The sequence below is a fragment of the Thunnus thynnus genome, chromosome 9 (genome assembly GCF_963924715.1).
Source record: "Thunnus thynnus chromosome 9, fThuThy2.1, whole genome shotgun sequence".
Taxonomy (NCBI): Eukaryota; Metazoa; Chordata; class Actinopteri; order Scombriformes; family Scombridae; genus Thunnus; species Thunnus thynnus.
In genome coordinates this window covers 28483484-28499917 of record NC_089525.1, presented here as the reverse complement: position 1 = coordinate 28499917, position 16434 = coordinate 28483484, and positions in this window count along the sequence as shown.

The following is a 16434-nucleotide window of genomic DNA, read 5'->3' as shown; positions in this document are numbered from 1 at the left end:
ACTACCACCAGTGGCCAGTTAGCTTAGCTTAGCATAAAGACTGGGTGAAACAGCTAGCCTGGCTCTTCTAACTGTAACAAAATCTGCCTACTAGTGCCTCTAAAGCTCACTAGTTAATATGTAATACTGTATCTTTGTTTAATCTCTACAACAACAAATTGTTGAATCAGGAGTCTTTTAGTTGCCGTGAGGTTACCAGGCAACCAGCAGAGACTCCAGGAAGTTAGTGCACCTATTGATGAAATACTCCAGCATATGATCCCGTGTAAAACCACAACATGATTGTTTCACACTTTGGACTATTTATGGATGAAGTAAAGACACATTTATTACAAGGGTAAACCCCTTGAGAAGAACCATCTCGTTTTTAAGTGGGTAAATGTACACAAACCTACACAAAACTATATACATACATGTACATGGACCCACACATTAGAGATAAATTATTTCCATTTTTCAAGTATAATTAGAAGCAAGAGCAGGTTGTTTGAAGATATAGATCAAAGTGAAGTGGGCTCCTTGTTCTTATCACATGGAACTTTGCATTTAAAGGCACGTTTCATTAGAATTTCTAAGAACGAAGAAAAAAGGATACTCAGTACGCCTATACGATGATCTATCCGAAATTAAAAATTGTTTTTTAGTAAGGCGGATAGTTTAAGAAAACGCATTCAAAAATAAATTGCAACCAATGAAAATAAATGTCTTCTAGATTTAGCTGTTAACCAATTTAGCGACTTATATATAAAACAGTGATGGGTTCTATAAGGACACCTCAAAACAAATCTACAGAGACTATTATAAACTACATTGAGAGGATGAGGATTTGTTTCTGAGGTATTCTGATAGACAATATTTGCATTGGTTTAGAGGTGTCTTTGGTGGATTTTGTCCCCTTTGGACAGAGCCAGGCTAGCTGTTATTGTGTACTATAAGGCTATAGCTGTAACTGGTATTAGTGTTGCTGGATATTTAATGGTATGTATTCTCCAGGCTATTTGCTGTTTATACCACAGTAGCAATTTGGCAGAGTAGGCTCAGTGCAGTGGGCGTATAGTGAGGGGCTGGCTGCTTGTGGTTTGGAGTTTGACGTTGCTTCCGGAAAGGTAACTGCCAAAATCGAAACTCTTTATATGTTAAAGGGTCGCTATGAATGGCTACTTGCTTCATGGTTCAAGGGGGGCTTCTATTTCTTGCTTGAACCACAAAGTGTCCTCTGGATTAGCAATTACAAGAACATAAAAGTGAAATGGAACAAGTTGCCCACAGTGAGCAGTGAAGGTCACCACAGGAAAAAATATGGTTTCACACCCCCACAGCCTGCAGGGACAAAGTTTGAATTAGCTTTTCTGAGCAGTCTCACTTGAAAAGGGAAAGGACGAGGTCTGAAATGAGTTTGCACTCTCCCTCCTCCTGTTAATCTTCCCATAAGCAGATAAGATAAAGGAAAAAGGTGACTCACTTGACGGTGAGTGTGCGGACTTAACCACAACCAGTTTTCCCATTAATGAAGCTGGAAGAGAATCGTTTTGTTCTTTATTTTTTCCTCTTTAGTCGGGGAGATTTCTTCAGTTTGTCTATGGTTTACATGTTTTCATAAACAATTAGTATTTTGTGACTGATAACTAGAGCACTTTCACCATTCTGGGCATATACTGTAGCTATATATACAGTAAGTCTAGTACAGCTTTTACTATACAGCAAAGCAGCAAAAAGACTATATCTCCAAAAGTGCTTTACAAATAACCAAGATAAAGAAATAAAGAGTTTCAAAGGCCCAGGAAGATGCAACTAATATTATGTTTCCATAGCATAATCTCCACAATGGTACATATACCGTATGTACATAAATGATGAAGGCGTAATTGCCCTACTGAAAAGGTTGGATATGTTTATCTATCTATCGTGGGGTTGTTTGTTCAGCACGGAAAAATCACAAAAGCCTCGATCAGAAGTGAAACCCTCAACCCTGGAAATATTTTCAGTTATTAATAACTTTGAGCACGTCTGAGCCCTCTCATCAATTTGGAAAAGCTAAACCCCAACAGAAAGCCATTAAAGGCAGTGGAATTTCCCCCACTGAGTGAAATTTTCAGGACACCACCATCATTATCAAACTCAGACAGAAACTTTTTCCACCCTTTTATTAAATATTTATTTTGCAAAACCAAGATACCGGAGGCACCAGATGAGAGCGCTAGCATGAAAGAGGTCATGACATACAAGATCTGATGTAATTCACAGACACCCACAAACCTGTTCATGCATGATGTATGTAAATCTATCTTCCACGGGTGGAGTCTGCCTCTGACAGCATATATAGACACAGACTAATAATAGACTCACTAAAGTGATATTTGACACACTTCTAATAACATGTACATTTTTAGGCTATTTGTATAGTTTGCAATTCAGCTCTCACTGTCGCCCAGATGGATCTGTGTAGGGTACTTTGCTCTTATGACAGTAGGGGGCAGTGTAAGAATAGAGATAAAACTAAAGTCTGTGGCAAAAAAACTACAGGTTACAAATGCTGCACATGCTGTGATTCATGTAAAATAGAAAGTTTTTAGTGTGAAATACTCCCCTGGGGATGTGTGGGTGTCTCTAAAAATGTCAAGTGCAGTCATTATTCACCTCATCAACCACATAATACAAAAGTTTATCGAAACCCCCGTTTTCTGCTCACTTCCAGTTTGTTTCCAATGATTATGTAAGATCTAAAAAAAATTTTTAAAAAACACAGTTTGCATAGAAACAAATACTCTGTGCTAGAAGAAAGAATGGCTGCAACTATTTAAGCACAATTTATTTTACATCACAAGATGAATCCACAATCATTTTTACAACTGTATATTAATATTTGTGATAAGAACAGAATATAACACATTTTTGAATTTAGTTTGCCATGCACAGTATTTTGCAGTCTGCACAGGCTCTGAAGTGAACATTTGGTGGACTAGTTTATGATATATGATGAGAAATAAAATATCCAGCTCTCAGTCCTAACACGACATGCACATAGACACATAGACATGTCTTTACAAGTGTGATAAACACATAATGGGCTGTAGAGAGCTACACTAACTGCTTTACTGGACAGAGTGCCCCCAGACCATCAGAAACCAGAGCCTAGCGCCCCATGGCTAACGCATGTTTGCTCTGACAGCACCCAACCATTGATAAATAACAGCAGCTCTTCTTTAGCCTGCTGGTGCAGTCGTGTTCAGCTGCAGCTCTCCAATGCGTCTCCACAGCCAAGATTGAATCTTCCCCATTCATTAGACTAAGTGGATGAGGCTCTCTAATAGGGGCTCCCTTCCCCTCAATAATTGCCGTTGATTGGCGTAAATTAGACCCTAGTTGCCAGACGAGTGATTCTCGACGACGATAATCCGATTCCCAACTCAAACTAATAGGATTTTAACTCTGGCTTTGGCCTAATGTCCGTCTGCAAACCCTGGCTATGGCCCTATGCCCCATCTAGCCGACGTCCTCTGGATCATATCTGGGCCAGGCCAAGCTGAAGATGCAGTGGTGTATGGATTTGGTGGGGTTGGGGGTCGGGTCATCGCTGTCCTTCGCCCCATGCTATCAGTGACTCATCCTCTGCATGACATTCTTGGCATCAATTGGTCATTCATGTGTGTCACTTACATCATCAAGCGAACATGCGTGTGAATGAGACTGGAGTCTGGTGGAAGACAGAGCGGATGTTGGATGTCATTGGTTTACATGTATAGTAGCTCCAGTTGTGGCCTGGATAATGAATGATAAGACCTTTGAGAGTTGGACATAAACAAAACTCTGCACACAGACACTTCAATGGTAAAAAGCTGTATTGCTCCAGAGGCAGTGGTCTAAACCTACATGGATAAACATTTGAATATCAGTGACAGTGAATACTTTGGTCTGATTCAGCATAATAAAGTTGGCTTGTGTCACATTACTGTAACAGCAATATAATGTTAAATGTTTGAGAAACAGTAAATTAAATGTTTATTTGAAGCCATTTGCACCATTTTTACACAGGATAAAAGCATACAGTTCAGAAATAACAAAATATATTAAAACTAGCTAGTGACAGTAATTACAATTAATTCATATGAGACAACTGGCACCAATGTCTTTCCATTTTCATTGCTCGGTAGTTTGATGTGATGTGGAATTACAAAGGAGGAGAAACACCAAATCTATCGATATCCATCCTCAATTACCAATCATATGCCTTCCCAACGACATGAAGTCTATACAAGGAGCACACTGAATGTTCTTTTGTCATTCAGTTGATAAGGGGACGGTGCTACTACTAAGGCCCGAGGACTAATGAATCTCCACTCCATTACCGCTGAATCGGACAGATTGCTCTCCCGGAGAAATGAATTGAGTTTTTTGTATTTGTGAGATCATTCTCCCTCCATTAACTGCTCTTTATCCCGTCTCTTCATCACAGGCAAATCAGGTTAGGCAGCCATGATTAGCTGGGGTGGCCTCCCTTTTTAAAAGGTAATTGGGTTTGGCGGCTCAGCTGATAGTGCCATTAGGACCAATAAAGGCTGGGCTTGGCTCATCGAGTGAAACAGATTCTTCAGCAGCAGATGGCATACGGAGGGAGAGGGCTCTGATGTATTGAGGCCGAAAACAAAGTTTGTGTAACCAAAGTAGTTTGGGGGCATCCTCTCTATGCATACCCCTCCCCACACCTTCCCCCAACCAGCTTAATATTTCTATCTCTCCGTAGCGATGATGGTGACATTTTCAAAGGGAGGCAATGATGGCTTTTCATATGCTGAACACTGATTACAAAATGATTTGGTCATTAGCATGTGTTATTTTTTATTGTGATAGTTAATCATTCACACAGGAAGGTTTTAATGGAAGACTCAAGGCTATAATGTCACCAAAGACAGGTACAGGAAAAATTCCTTTCCCTCATGCTTGCTGATGCAATTAAAAATCGCTACAATGTGGACATTTTCATTTTCTCTGTCATTCTAAAATTCACAACAGCTTTAAAATCCAGCACCTACATCCTAACCTGTTGGTATATATAAAAACAGCAATCAGCAGTTGATGAAGATCGAAGATGTCGAACAAAGACACGCAGTGCAACCAGCAATCGATCCTCCCCAGCTGTATCATCTGCTGTCATCTGGACTAAAGGAAAGGTGAACTTGCCAATTCCGAGAAATTCCGCAAAGCCCCAGATAACCTTACTGCATCTGGGGCTTCGTCCTATAGGAAAAGGTGCATTAGTGGTGACAGGCAGGCCGGTGGGGACTGGTGCTGATAGGAGATTTAGACGGCTGGAGGTGGGCTTGTGTATTATGTGGCTGGCCATTGCTGTGACTGTCTCCCTCTTATCGCTTCCACCGAGGGGGTCTGATCCCCACCACTCCTCTTATCTGTGGGTTAGACGTAGTTTCTCTCCCTTTTCCTTCCCGGAATCATCCCAGTTTAGCAAACTGTGGCATTGGTGATGTGAAAGGTGATTCTGTTGCCGTTTCAACCTACTGCAAAGTTCATGTAAAGAAGCCATCTTTTCAGTATCATCTTTAAATCATTTGTTGGATTTGATTTCAAGACATTCATAATATGATCAACTGGGTTTCTGCTGACCTTATCAACCTTGAGGATGGTCACAATTTGCAGCAAAATCTAACAAACCCAGTCAATGAAAGGCGGTTGCCTGTTTTACTTTGTTGATATGTTTTCAGTCTTTTGTCAGTGAGGTATTCCAAAACAGGAGAAGAACAAAACATGCAAGTTTAATGGAAATGCAATGATCTGTTTTGCTTCTGTACTCTGCGTACACACATGCACACACACAGTGATGTATTGCCGAGGTATAACCAGAGGGTTGCGGTGCATTTTCACCTGAGAGCTGCACATTTCCAGCCCTCCTAAATAAAACATTGTGTCGCCAGGCGCCGGTAAGTGTCCCTCAAAGAGCAGAGGGAGGAAGGGCGAGAGTAAAAAGCGTCCAGGTTAAGTTGTTTGAAAGGCCCCGGGTATTAAGAGGCATTTTACACTTAAGAAGTTGGTTTCGCTGGGTTTTCTGTTTCCCTTCTTATTGATTGATGCTCAACTATCAATGCATAATAGAAAAGCACTCAGAGCAAATGCAGGGTTATGGCCTTGGGAGGGAGTCGGCAGACGAGACTGCAGCACCCCCCCACTCCAATGCCATTATTGGCCCATAAAGGATCCCTCGGGAAGGCCACGGTGTTCAGATCAGCACACACCAAATACCCAATTAAAAAAGGCTTTAAATTCCCTTCTCTTTCCTGGGCAAAAATCAATCTGAATTCAATCTATTCGGCTAGGATTCCGACAGAGCAGGTAATTGCCCATAATCGGTCAGCTAGGTGACAACAGCTTAAAGGGGAGACACTAATACAATCAGGTATTTGCTTTCAACGCCCGTCCTGGGCCCAGGCCTTGGCTGGCGAAAACAGGCAGAGTGCAGTTTATGTAGCCATCAGACAAAGGCGTATATAAAGTTACACAAGTCTTCTATTGTGGGGCGCTCGACAGCTGATAAAGAGATTCTGTAAAGTACTGGAGGAATGATACTTCCTAAATGACCCATCATAAAGCTGCAATAAATGTATTCAGCGATCATCTTTAAAAATAGCTTGTCAGGGAACTGGAAATGAAACAGCGCTCATATTCTATAAAAGGTTCACATTGTCAACACATATTATTAGCATAATTTGCACACAGTCCTTGCAGTCATGTCAGGATTATTTCAATGAAATTCTATGCTACTGGTAAAGACGTGGCCTACTTAATGGTAGCATTAGATAAGTAAGGTACTTAATGTGGGTATATTACTGTACATAACCCCACCTGGCTGGATGTTTTTTCCATTGCCTAATGCACGTGCTCTTCATGCTGCCTAATGTTTTTTGCTATCAAACAGCTCTCTGGAAAAGGATTTGTTGTCTACCAGACAGCGACACCTTCTGTGTGTTAATTTAAGCAGAAACGGATGCAACGCTGAGCTGCTGCTGAGCAAAAACACAGAACTGCAGTTTTGTTTTGTTGTTATCTTAAATTAACTTTTTTTTTTCATGGTCATAAAGGTGTTGACATTTCAGTGACATTTTGGATATTGAGACTTGTTAAAGCAGTCCACTGTATGATTTCAAAAGTTAAAAGATAAAAAAAGAGCATTATTAATCCCTGTCATGCTTCCCTGTCTTAAAGGAAATATTAACAAAATAATAACAAAACACAGAGACAAAACCAAACTGTCAGAAGCTTCTCTTCTAAAAATCAAATTACTACTGTTTGGATTTTACTTTTCCATCTTGAAATTAAGGTTTACATTGTCACGTACTCTAAGTGTCATGGTATGTGATATCTTGAGATGAAAAAACATTGTGGAATTTCAAACAAATATGAGCACCAATGGGGTAAAAAAATAGGTACATTCTCTGCATAAAGACTTTTTTGACATCATAATGACAATACATATTCACACAACACAGACATCATAGTTTATCTTTAATTACTTCAATGTTTTAAGCAACATTTTCATGCTTGGTGAAGTTGCTTGATCCTCAGGCCCTTGAGACTCATTAAAAGCACTGTAAACAACACAGTGAAAGATTAAGAGGAAACAATTTTTTTTTTCAGATGCACGCCATGTCTCAGCCATGTCTCACTAATAATAACACATATTGTGCTACTGTGAGAAGTGGGACAAATGTAAACCAACATAGAAAAACCAGTAAGCTGCTGGAAATGTGTTTTTTGGGAGATCATGGTCTGCCCCTCCGCCTTTAACTCTAGTTTGCTCGGCTGGTAACATGATGTCCTGAGGTCAGCAGGAGTCAAGGGGTCAGCGGCAGAAGGCTACGATTAATGGATCTCTCAATAAAACGGGAGCTAATATTACCAACTCTCTCTCTCCGAGCCTGACTTCGGCAAAGTGGAGAGGGAATTCCTCGTAGCAGACAGTGCAGGGCAAACAGCTTGGCTCTTGAAATTACTTTCTGTAATGGGTCCAGGCTTCAAAAGTGGAAGTGCACTTTTAATTGACCAATCAAAAGGAAACAAAGCAGCCAATCTTTCAGACACGAAGCAGAAAGCCAATCGAATATGTTTCATTTCCTGCCAGATCCATCGCCGTTTAAGAATGTTACGCAGTACATCAGTGCAGTTGATTATGAATATATCAAATAGCCAGCTACTTTGAGAGCTTCTAACTTTGTTGCATTGATAAGCACACTGAAAATCAATTTCTTCTCTTTTAAAGCATAGCATTATCCCCTTGTTAAGGAAGAAAAAATGTGGAACTGTATTATTATTAAACTAATTTAATGATACTAAATTAGGTCTTATTTCATTTAGACTTTCTTTCTGAAAGTCTAAAAGAAAAGCAGCTTGCAGCTTCTACTGAACACAAACAAACATTCTCATAACATCTACAGGCCAGATTTTCACTTAAAGGATGTATTGATATATATCATGGCCTCAAAAGTCACTCACTTATTTATTAAGACAAGGAATGCGATATAACCATCACTATCCCCTAAACATCCCTAGACTATCCATTGAGCGAGAAACATGTACGGTAGCTAGAATGAAAGAAGAAGAAAAAATATATTAGGCAGAAAAAAAAGGTTCTTACTGTGAGAAAAAACTAAATTTATTCTAAAGCAGTCAGTGGTTACCATCAGTCATCATGATCCTACACAGCTGCTCTCAGTGAACTGTGACTGGCATCACTGAACATGCTCGGCATCATTTGTCCATAAGGTGGCGTATAACGCTCTCAGTTGCCAAGACCCACTGACGTTCTTATTTCTAACACAGATTTCAGCTGGGAAGACACCAGTCAGCATGAATGACATGTGGCTTATATTGTTGTTGGTAGATAGTTACCCAAAAGGCATGTAAAGGGAGGAAGTATTTAGATACTTGACTTGAGTACAGATAATACCAGAATGTAAGAATAATCCATTATTAGTAAATGTTCCTCATTCAAAAGTTTACCAAATTAAAAGTACAAGGATTATCAGCAAAATAATAACAATATACTCAATCATCAAAAAGTTCTCATTAACATGTAAGCTGCATTTTAATGTTGCAGGTGGTTGAGGTGGACCTACAGCTGTATACAGTTATATATATATATATATATATATATATATATATATATATATATATATATATATATATATATATGAGTAGGTAGTTTTATCTATAGCAATGCATAAAATTTTAGAAGCTAAATCTATCTTAAGCAAAGCAGCATATAACTATAACTGTCAAATAAACGTTGTGGAGTAAAAAGTATCATATTTCCACTGAAATATATTTGAGTAAATACTGGACGTGAAAGGAAACAAGTAAAATACAAATACCTCAAATTTGAAAAAAAAGTGTAAGACTTGAGTAAAAGCCCTTGGTTACTTAGCACCATTGCAAAAAGCTTTACAGTATTGTGAATTCCTCACATTTTTTGTTAGCATGGGCGAGAAACCCCTGTGCAGAAGCATGTCAGTACCATGCTGTACCAGATGAGCTACACAGGACCACACTGTGTAAGTTTATGGTGATATACTATAAGTGGAGATTATTATATCTGGAGGGGTTTAACACTGATTATTTTGCTGATTTGATTCCAAAAACTTAAACACACACAAAGATTATAACAGTTTTAAAACATATACAGGTAGGTGCTCGGTTTATTTGCATGAACCCGTGAAAACAAACCAAAGAGACATTTTAGAAGGCTTTTCTTTGCACATTTCTGCAATATATCAGAGCAACTTTTGAAAGGGTGAGTGACTCAGTCTGTTCCTTTTCACAAGGTTGCGCGCATGCTAGCAGCTTGTATTTGATTTCACAGAGAGGTGGTAAACATGCCGGTCTTTTCCACATCTCTGTTGTTCTGACACGCTCAGCTGAGACAGAGCAGCTCTAAAGTGTCAGCTTGAGGATGTGGGCACTACAGGTCAGCTTTCACACACACAAACTTACACTTCTCACGTTTCAACCCCACAATATGGGTGGATGTTACTGCGAGTGTCCCCTTGCCGCTCCTGATGAAATGCTGACGTACTGTAGAAGCTGTATGTGGCTCCTTAAGAATAGTTGTGCTGTGTGAGAAATGTTGCGATCACATATTGGTGGCTGTAAACAAAATTATTTTGCTTTTTAGGATAAAGTACATAAAATTATTCCTATGATTTTATTTAGTATAGTAGTTAATAATAATAGTTTTCAGCTCATTTGAGTCAAACTACTGTATGTCTCATAATTTCTTTTTTATGTCTCTCTGAGTCCACTATACCATCCACAACATTATGTGATATCAATATGTAAAGAGGAAGTGAAAGGACAATAGTATGGACTCTCTCAGGGCTTATCATTCAAAAAGATGTTTCCTTTGGCTGGTGAAATAAAATATGGCTATTAGAGCTGATGAATCCCAGGAGGTGGTTTTTATTAACTCCATCTCATGTTGATAGGTGTGATGGCACCAGCATTTTTCAGAGCGGGACACTGCAGCTGCTGAGGCACCAGGGATTTTCATGTCCCCACACTGGGAGCTAAACTGAGGCCCTGAGGATGTGAATGGGACAGAGACCCTACCTTCCCCCCGCCCTCCTACTCTCTGCTTTTCTTCCATATAGCCCTGTCAAGCCCAAAGGCCACCCTGTTGTCACAAAGTAAATCAATGTTCCCTCCCCAGTCTTGACGTCCCCTCACCGCTTGCCCATCAAGAGAAGTTGTCCACGCATTGATATTCCCCCTCCTCGTCCTCTCCCGGTCTTTATTATTTTAATTAATCAGGATCGCTGCACCTGTCTGTCAATTCTGCGGGTCGCCATTCCTCGCAAAAAGGAAAAGTAATTAAAGTGGTTGGCAAGGCATGCTGGGGGTTTGGTTTGGGGCAGAGATGGCAGTGCAACGTTGACAAGATGAATCGGATACAGATGCCAGAGCTTTCATTAAATCCACTCCTCCCCCCCTTTTTTTTTTTTCCTCTCTCTCTCTCTCTCTCAACACCTGAAGCCCTCTTTGTGCTCGCTCGACAGTGGCCAGGTAGGGAAAGAGTTAATAAAACAGCGGCTGTGTTTTTTCTAATTGTGTGGATGAATAAATGATTGCTTGAGGACAGCGTGAATACTCATGCGATAGAGGCCCACATAATTGTATCCTCAAAAATATCTGATATCTTCCAGATACCTAATACCTTCCAGAAACATTCAGGCTTCTCAGAACACATGAGATCAACTGTTTCTTCTGGACTCTATATAGTTCAATATCATATTTATATATTAAAACTGCTTTCATTTTACATATTGCTTATGTCATTCTTATTTTTAGTGATTTTCATTGAATTTTCTGAGGACTATTTCTACACTCAACACAAGCTACTGTTAAATCAGACTCTTAAACATTTTTACCCCATGGTCACAATACACTATTTTGTAGTTACTTACAATTTTTGGTTTTCCATGCATATCATGACACACACACACACACACACACACACACACACACACACACACACACACACACACACACATACACACAGAAATCTGTTGTAGACTGCCACAGCCAGAGGGGTTAAGGCTTTGCACACACCTAATTTCTACGTTAGAGGTAAACTAGAGGTCACTTAGGGTGGAATTTTATGGGAGTTTGGGATGAAACTGGATAAGAACTTTTGCAAGTACAAAGATGCAGATCCGCTGTCTGTGCAGGAGCTCTATTTCAAAATCAAACTAAAAGTATAGAGCAGTTGAGTGCCACGTCATATGCTTAACTGACTAAATTAAACAATGTGGAAAATATCACCAGCCTTGTTCCAGACTTCTGAATCTCTGCCCACATCTCCAATATGAGATTAGTAGGGGGAGTTAAGAATGGGTACGCTATTTTCCTACATAACTACCTAGCTACATTCATGAAAACAGAAATAACAAGTCTTGAATCAACATATTTTTCTGATCAATGTGAAAAAAGTAAAATGGCAATTCAGTCTGAGCAGGCTAAAACAATGCTGCCTTCAAATGGGACTCATGAGGTTGTATATTATTGACATGGAAAGTGGGGTAAGCATTACGCTCCAAGTGGTTTAAGTCACAAGAACATTGTTGCTAGGAGCTTGACAAAAGAAATGAGCAATTTTTTGTTCCTATTTCAAAAATGGTGAATGCTTTAAGCATTACAGTGTTATGTTTTGGAGCAACAAACAAACAACAGCAAAACACCAATAAAATAATTTTAGAAGTACAAAAAGACATTTTTAAAGCATTATTGTGCATCAACTTGGCCAATTACTTGCCACACAAGAAGTTGTGAATAACACATCAGTTATTCAAAATGACTTATCTTGCAAACATGCTAAGTTATAAGTCCATAGTCAATATAATCTGAGACAAACTAGGTTGAAGACAGAGAAAAGTCTAACACATCACAGAAGTATTTTCAAACTCAGAGTCAAACCTGAGACTGTGCTGCTGCTGCTGTGAACGCTGACACTCCCATCACCTCACCCCTACTGTCTGCATCAGTTGGGAGCTTCGTAAGGCCTCGCCTCCCTGCCTGCTTCACAGCCTCTTGTTCTTGTTTTGAAATCATTGCCTATGACTTGATTGCACTCATGCATCGGTCACCTGGTGCAATTACATCTTAAGTCATATCTCCGTTAGCTTTATGGCTCTGTGTTTCAATAACCTCCGGCTTATAAGCACCTTCAGGTTGACACAGAGGAGAAGAAACGTCTTTGTCGTGCGTATTAACACCGCCTTGTGGGGGCAACTTAGTGTCAATAAACCCTGCTGCTTGCAAGGCGACGGAAGGCAGGAATGGACAATCAGAGCGTCTGCGGGGGATCTGCAGGGATACATAACACGGCGGGGGCTCTGGGAGGCTCCGCATCTAAGTGGGGACTTGGGGTCTTCCACAGCATTCTGGGTAATGATCTGCATTATGAAGCATCAGAGCACTTTACGAGGGTCCCTGAGAGGGTGGCGGCGGCGGTGGGGGCTGTTCTCAAGCTCAGACAAATCGAGACGTGACGCCACGTAACCTACAGAACGAGGCCCCAGCTAGAGCTTTCTATTTGGAACCGTTAGACAAAACCCTCCTGCACCCTCCCCTTCCCCTCCTCTCCCTCCACCCCGAGTCAGTGTCATCTTCTCTGAAAGAGGAGCAAAGTGCTTTAAAAGGGGAGATGGGAATAAACCAGGGGGAGGGTTCGGGGCAAATGTGATTATCATCAGAAAAATGCAATGAGACCAAGAGTGTTTAATGCACAAATGCACAAAAAGTGATATTTTATTACAGCTTGAAGGCTTTCAAAAATTACTGGAAAAGGCAGGAAAATGTGTCTGAGATGGAGACTCTGAAATGCCTGTTTAACAGGACGTAATCGGTTTAACCCTGATGTGTCCTGTCCTTTTCACGCGAAGATATGTTTCTCTGACCCTTGATTTGATTAAGTAAAACTTCATTTTGGGGGGGAAAACCACTTTGTTGCTATTACTGGTGCATTTTCAAGATGGATAAATGTGAAAAAAAAAAAGTGGGCAGCACAAGAAGTCATTTTTTTGATGTCGCTCTCAGCTGGTTTACTTGACTGACGGTCTATGTGTGTGTGTGTGTGTGCTTGTGTGTGTGTGTGTGTGTGTGTATGAGTGCATGTTTCTTTTGAAAGGTCTCACATTCCCATAATATATATAATGCTGCAATATGAGGTTAAAGTGTTTAGGATGACCATGAATTACATTGACCATAACTGAGAAGCATTTCCTGATTTAATTTTACTCTTAAATGTAACAGTTAACAACATCCCATTAAACATCAGGGTTAAAAAAAACCCCTCTTGTTGTGCCCTTGTTACTTCATTGTTAATTTAACCAGTATTTACGTGTTGTGACTTGATTTTTATTGTGTTTATTTTATTCATGACTAATGAAAATTCCTCCTTTATAGATTTTCTTTCTATGTTGCCAACATCCTTGAAATATACTGATATAGACAACTGACAGGGCATTTCTTAAAAAGGAATCCATATTACGTTTGGTTAATTTTTAATGACGGTGGTTCCGCTTTGGTTAGACTTTAAGTGTCTGCATCAAAAGCCATGATAATAAAAAAAAAAAAAAAATTTAAAGGAAATCCTGTTCAATCAAACTTTATTTCCCAGTCAACCAGTTAGTTTCACAGGTACATGCCAAACATCACAAACCAATGTGTGAGTATAAGAGCTTGCCAACATAATGGGAATGACACCTGTCTGCAGTAAGCATTGAACACCAGCTAGAAAAATACATTTCTAAGGTTTCTAAGGTGAAGGTTATTGGCAAATTGTGAAATGAATGGATGAATAAAAAAAAAAAACAAGATCTGCTTGTTTAATTGCCTTTCATGACATTTCAAAAAGTTCAAAAAGTACAAAATTGCCCCTCCCCTTAATTTTCATAAAAAAATTTAATAAAGCACTGAGATGTTTAATATGTAGGCCTGAGAAAAACAGTAACATTTTGCTGCTGTGCTGAGTTTTTCAGATAAACTGAAGGATAAGTGCTCCTTTATGGATTGGGAACATTCTTCTACATTTTACACTAAATAAACAATTTAAACCCTGTTGGATCATCCAAAAAATGCTTTGTCATAAAGCTGAAAACATGGCTGTTTCCTGCTGAGAGTTGTGGAGAAATATCATGAAAATAATAATGATCTCCCTGCATTAAACGGGTTTAAGTCTGAGAAACTGAGAACACAAAAATATGTTGGACTTGGGATACAGATAAAAAGAGAAGTCTGGATTAGTTTGAGTTAGTTTCAAATACACAGTTTATCAGCACATGTGATGGTCTTAATTTATATCCAATAAGCAAGATCATGCCACCGACTGACATGTTGTAACCCTGCTGGAACAAAAAAAGTAGCAAAAGTCAAAAACAGATTCATCTCAGCAAATGTTTTGACTGAATTAAGACATCCACCACTTATGACAAACATGAGTGCTCCTTTCAAACTAAATCCCATTGTGGAGTATCTCAACAAAGTTAATCGCAAAGTTAATAGCCTTTGCTCTGAGGCCTTTTCTTACAAAACAACAACATGTCAGAGGACCTAATCAAATTGTAATTTGAAAAGCTCCTTGAACCTCAGTGAACATCACTTCCACTCCAAAATGGATTCACGTCATTTCTCTCTGAAACCCTTCACACTCAGATCCATCTGACAAATCTCCATCTCCCCTTTCCCTTTTGTAGCTCTAATAGGTAACATTATCCCATATTAATGGTGCCGGCGGCTATACACTGCACTAGCCAAGCAAACGGGTGACTACAGATCAGCGGGGTGAGGCGGGCAGATCATTAACCATAATTACCTCCAGCTAATCCACTTCCAAGCGGTACAAAATAAACAGCCAGGCCCATTAGAGGAGCTGACTGTCAGCCTGCAAGTGGCCTGTGGCTCCTTTGGCAATGATCTGAACCCACATGGGGATAAGAGAAGAGAGGGGAGGGGGGGGGGGGGAGGTGCTGCATGAGTGATGGCAAGCTCCAGTAGTCCTCTTCCACCTGATTTGCGGAAGGGGGTTATAGTGTGGAAGGTGGCGGTGTTGTGGCGTTGCTGGCTTACATGCTGGCAGCGCTGGTGCTTTTGTTTTGCTTCACCCCCCCCCCCCCCCCACCTGCCTTTCATGTACCCAGATGGTGTTCATTTTGACCTGCTCTCTGTTTGCCCCCCCCCCTCCCCTCACTCTCCCTCCCCATTTCCACGTCCCATTCATTCTCTGCCTGCAGGCGTTTTCCTTCCCTCTTTCTCTTCACTCTCACATTTCTCTCTCACACACACTGTGTTCACCCATATAATTGTGTCATGGCACACGATTAAGCTCATTTCAAGGCTTTCACTTTTGTGTGCTGATGATTTATTAGCAACACCATTATTATCCTGTCTGAACGTCAAAGGTACACTTCTTATGTGCTTGCGGTGAATATTCAATGAGGTAATCACCAGTTGCTCAGGCCTCCTATAGCCTTTTATACACAAACCACACATTTTACTTATTTTAATCTTATTGAACGAGGCAGGTAAGTTAAGGACAATGCAGACGTGTACAATGACAAAGAATTTAGCATACTGTATGTGTAATAGAGTACTTACTTAGTCAAACTGATGACTGCTGTGAAAATATTGAATATTATTGAAGTTATTCACCTACTTGACTCCATTGAAAACAGTGGCGTTTTAGCCAAACAATTACAAGTTCCTTTAAATTCAACACTTTACAGCTGAGCCTCGTTGAAAGACACGTTAAGTAAAAAGGTAACAAGGTGATTTGTTTTATGGTAAGTAAAATACATTAGTCTCAGTGCTGAATGATGACTGAGTGTTGGTGCCAGAGATGTACAGTAGCAGTGACATTTCAGTTGCTGAATTATT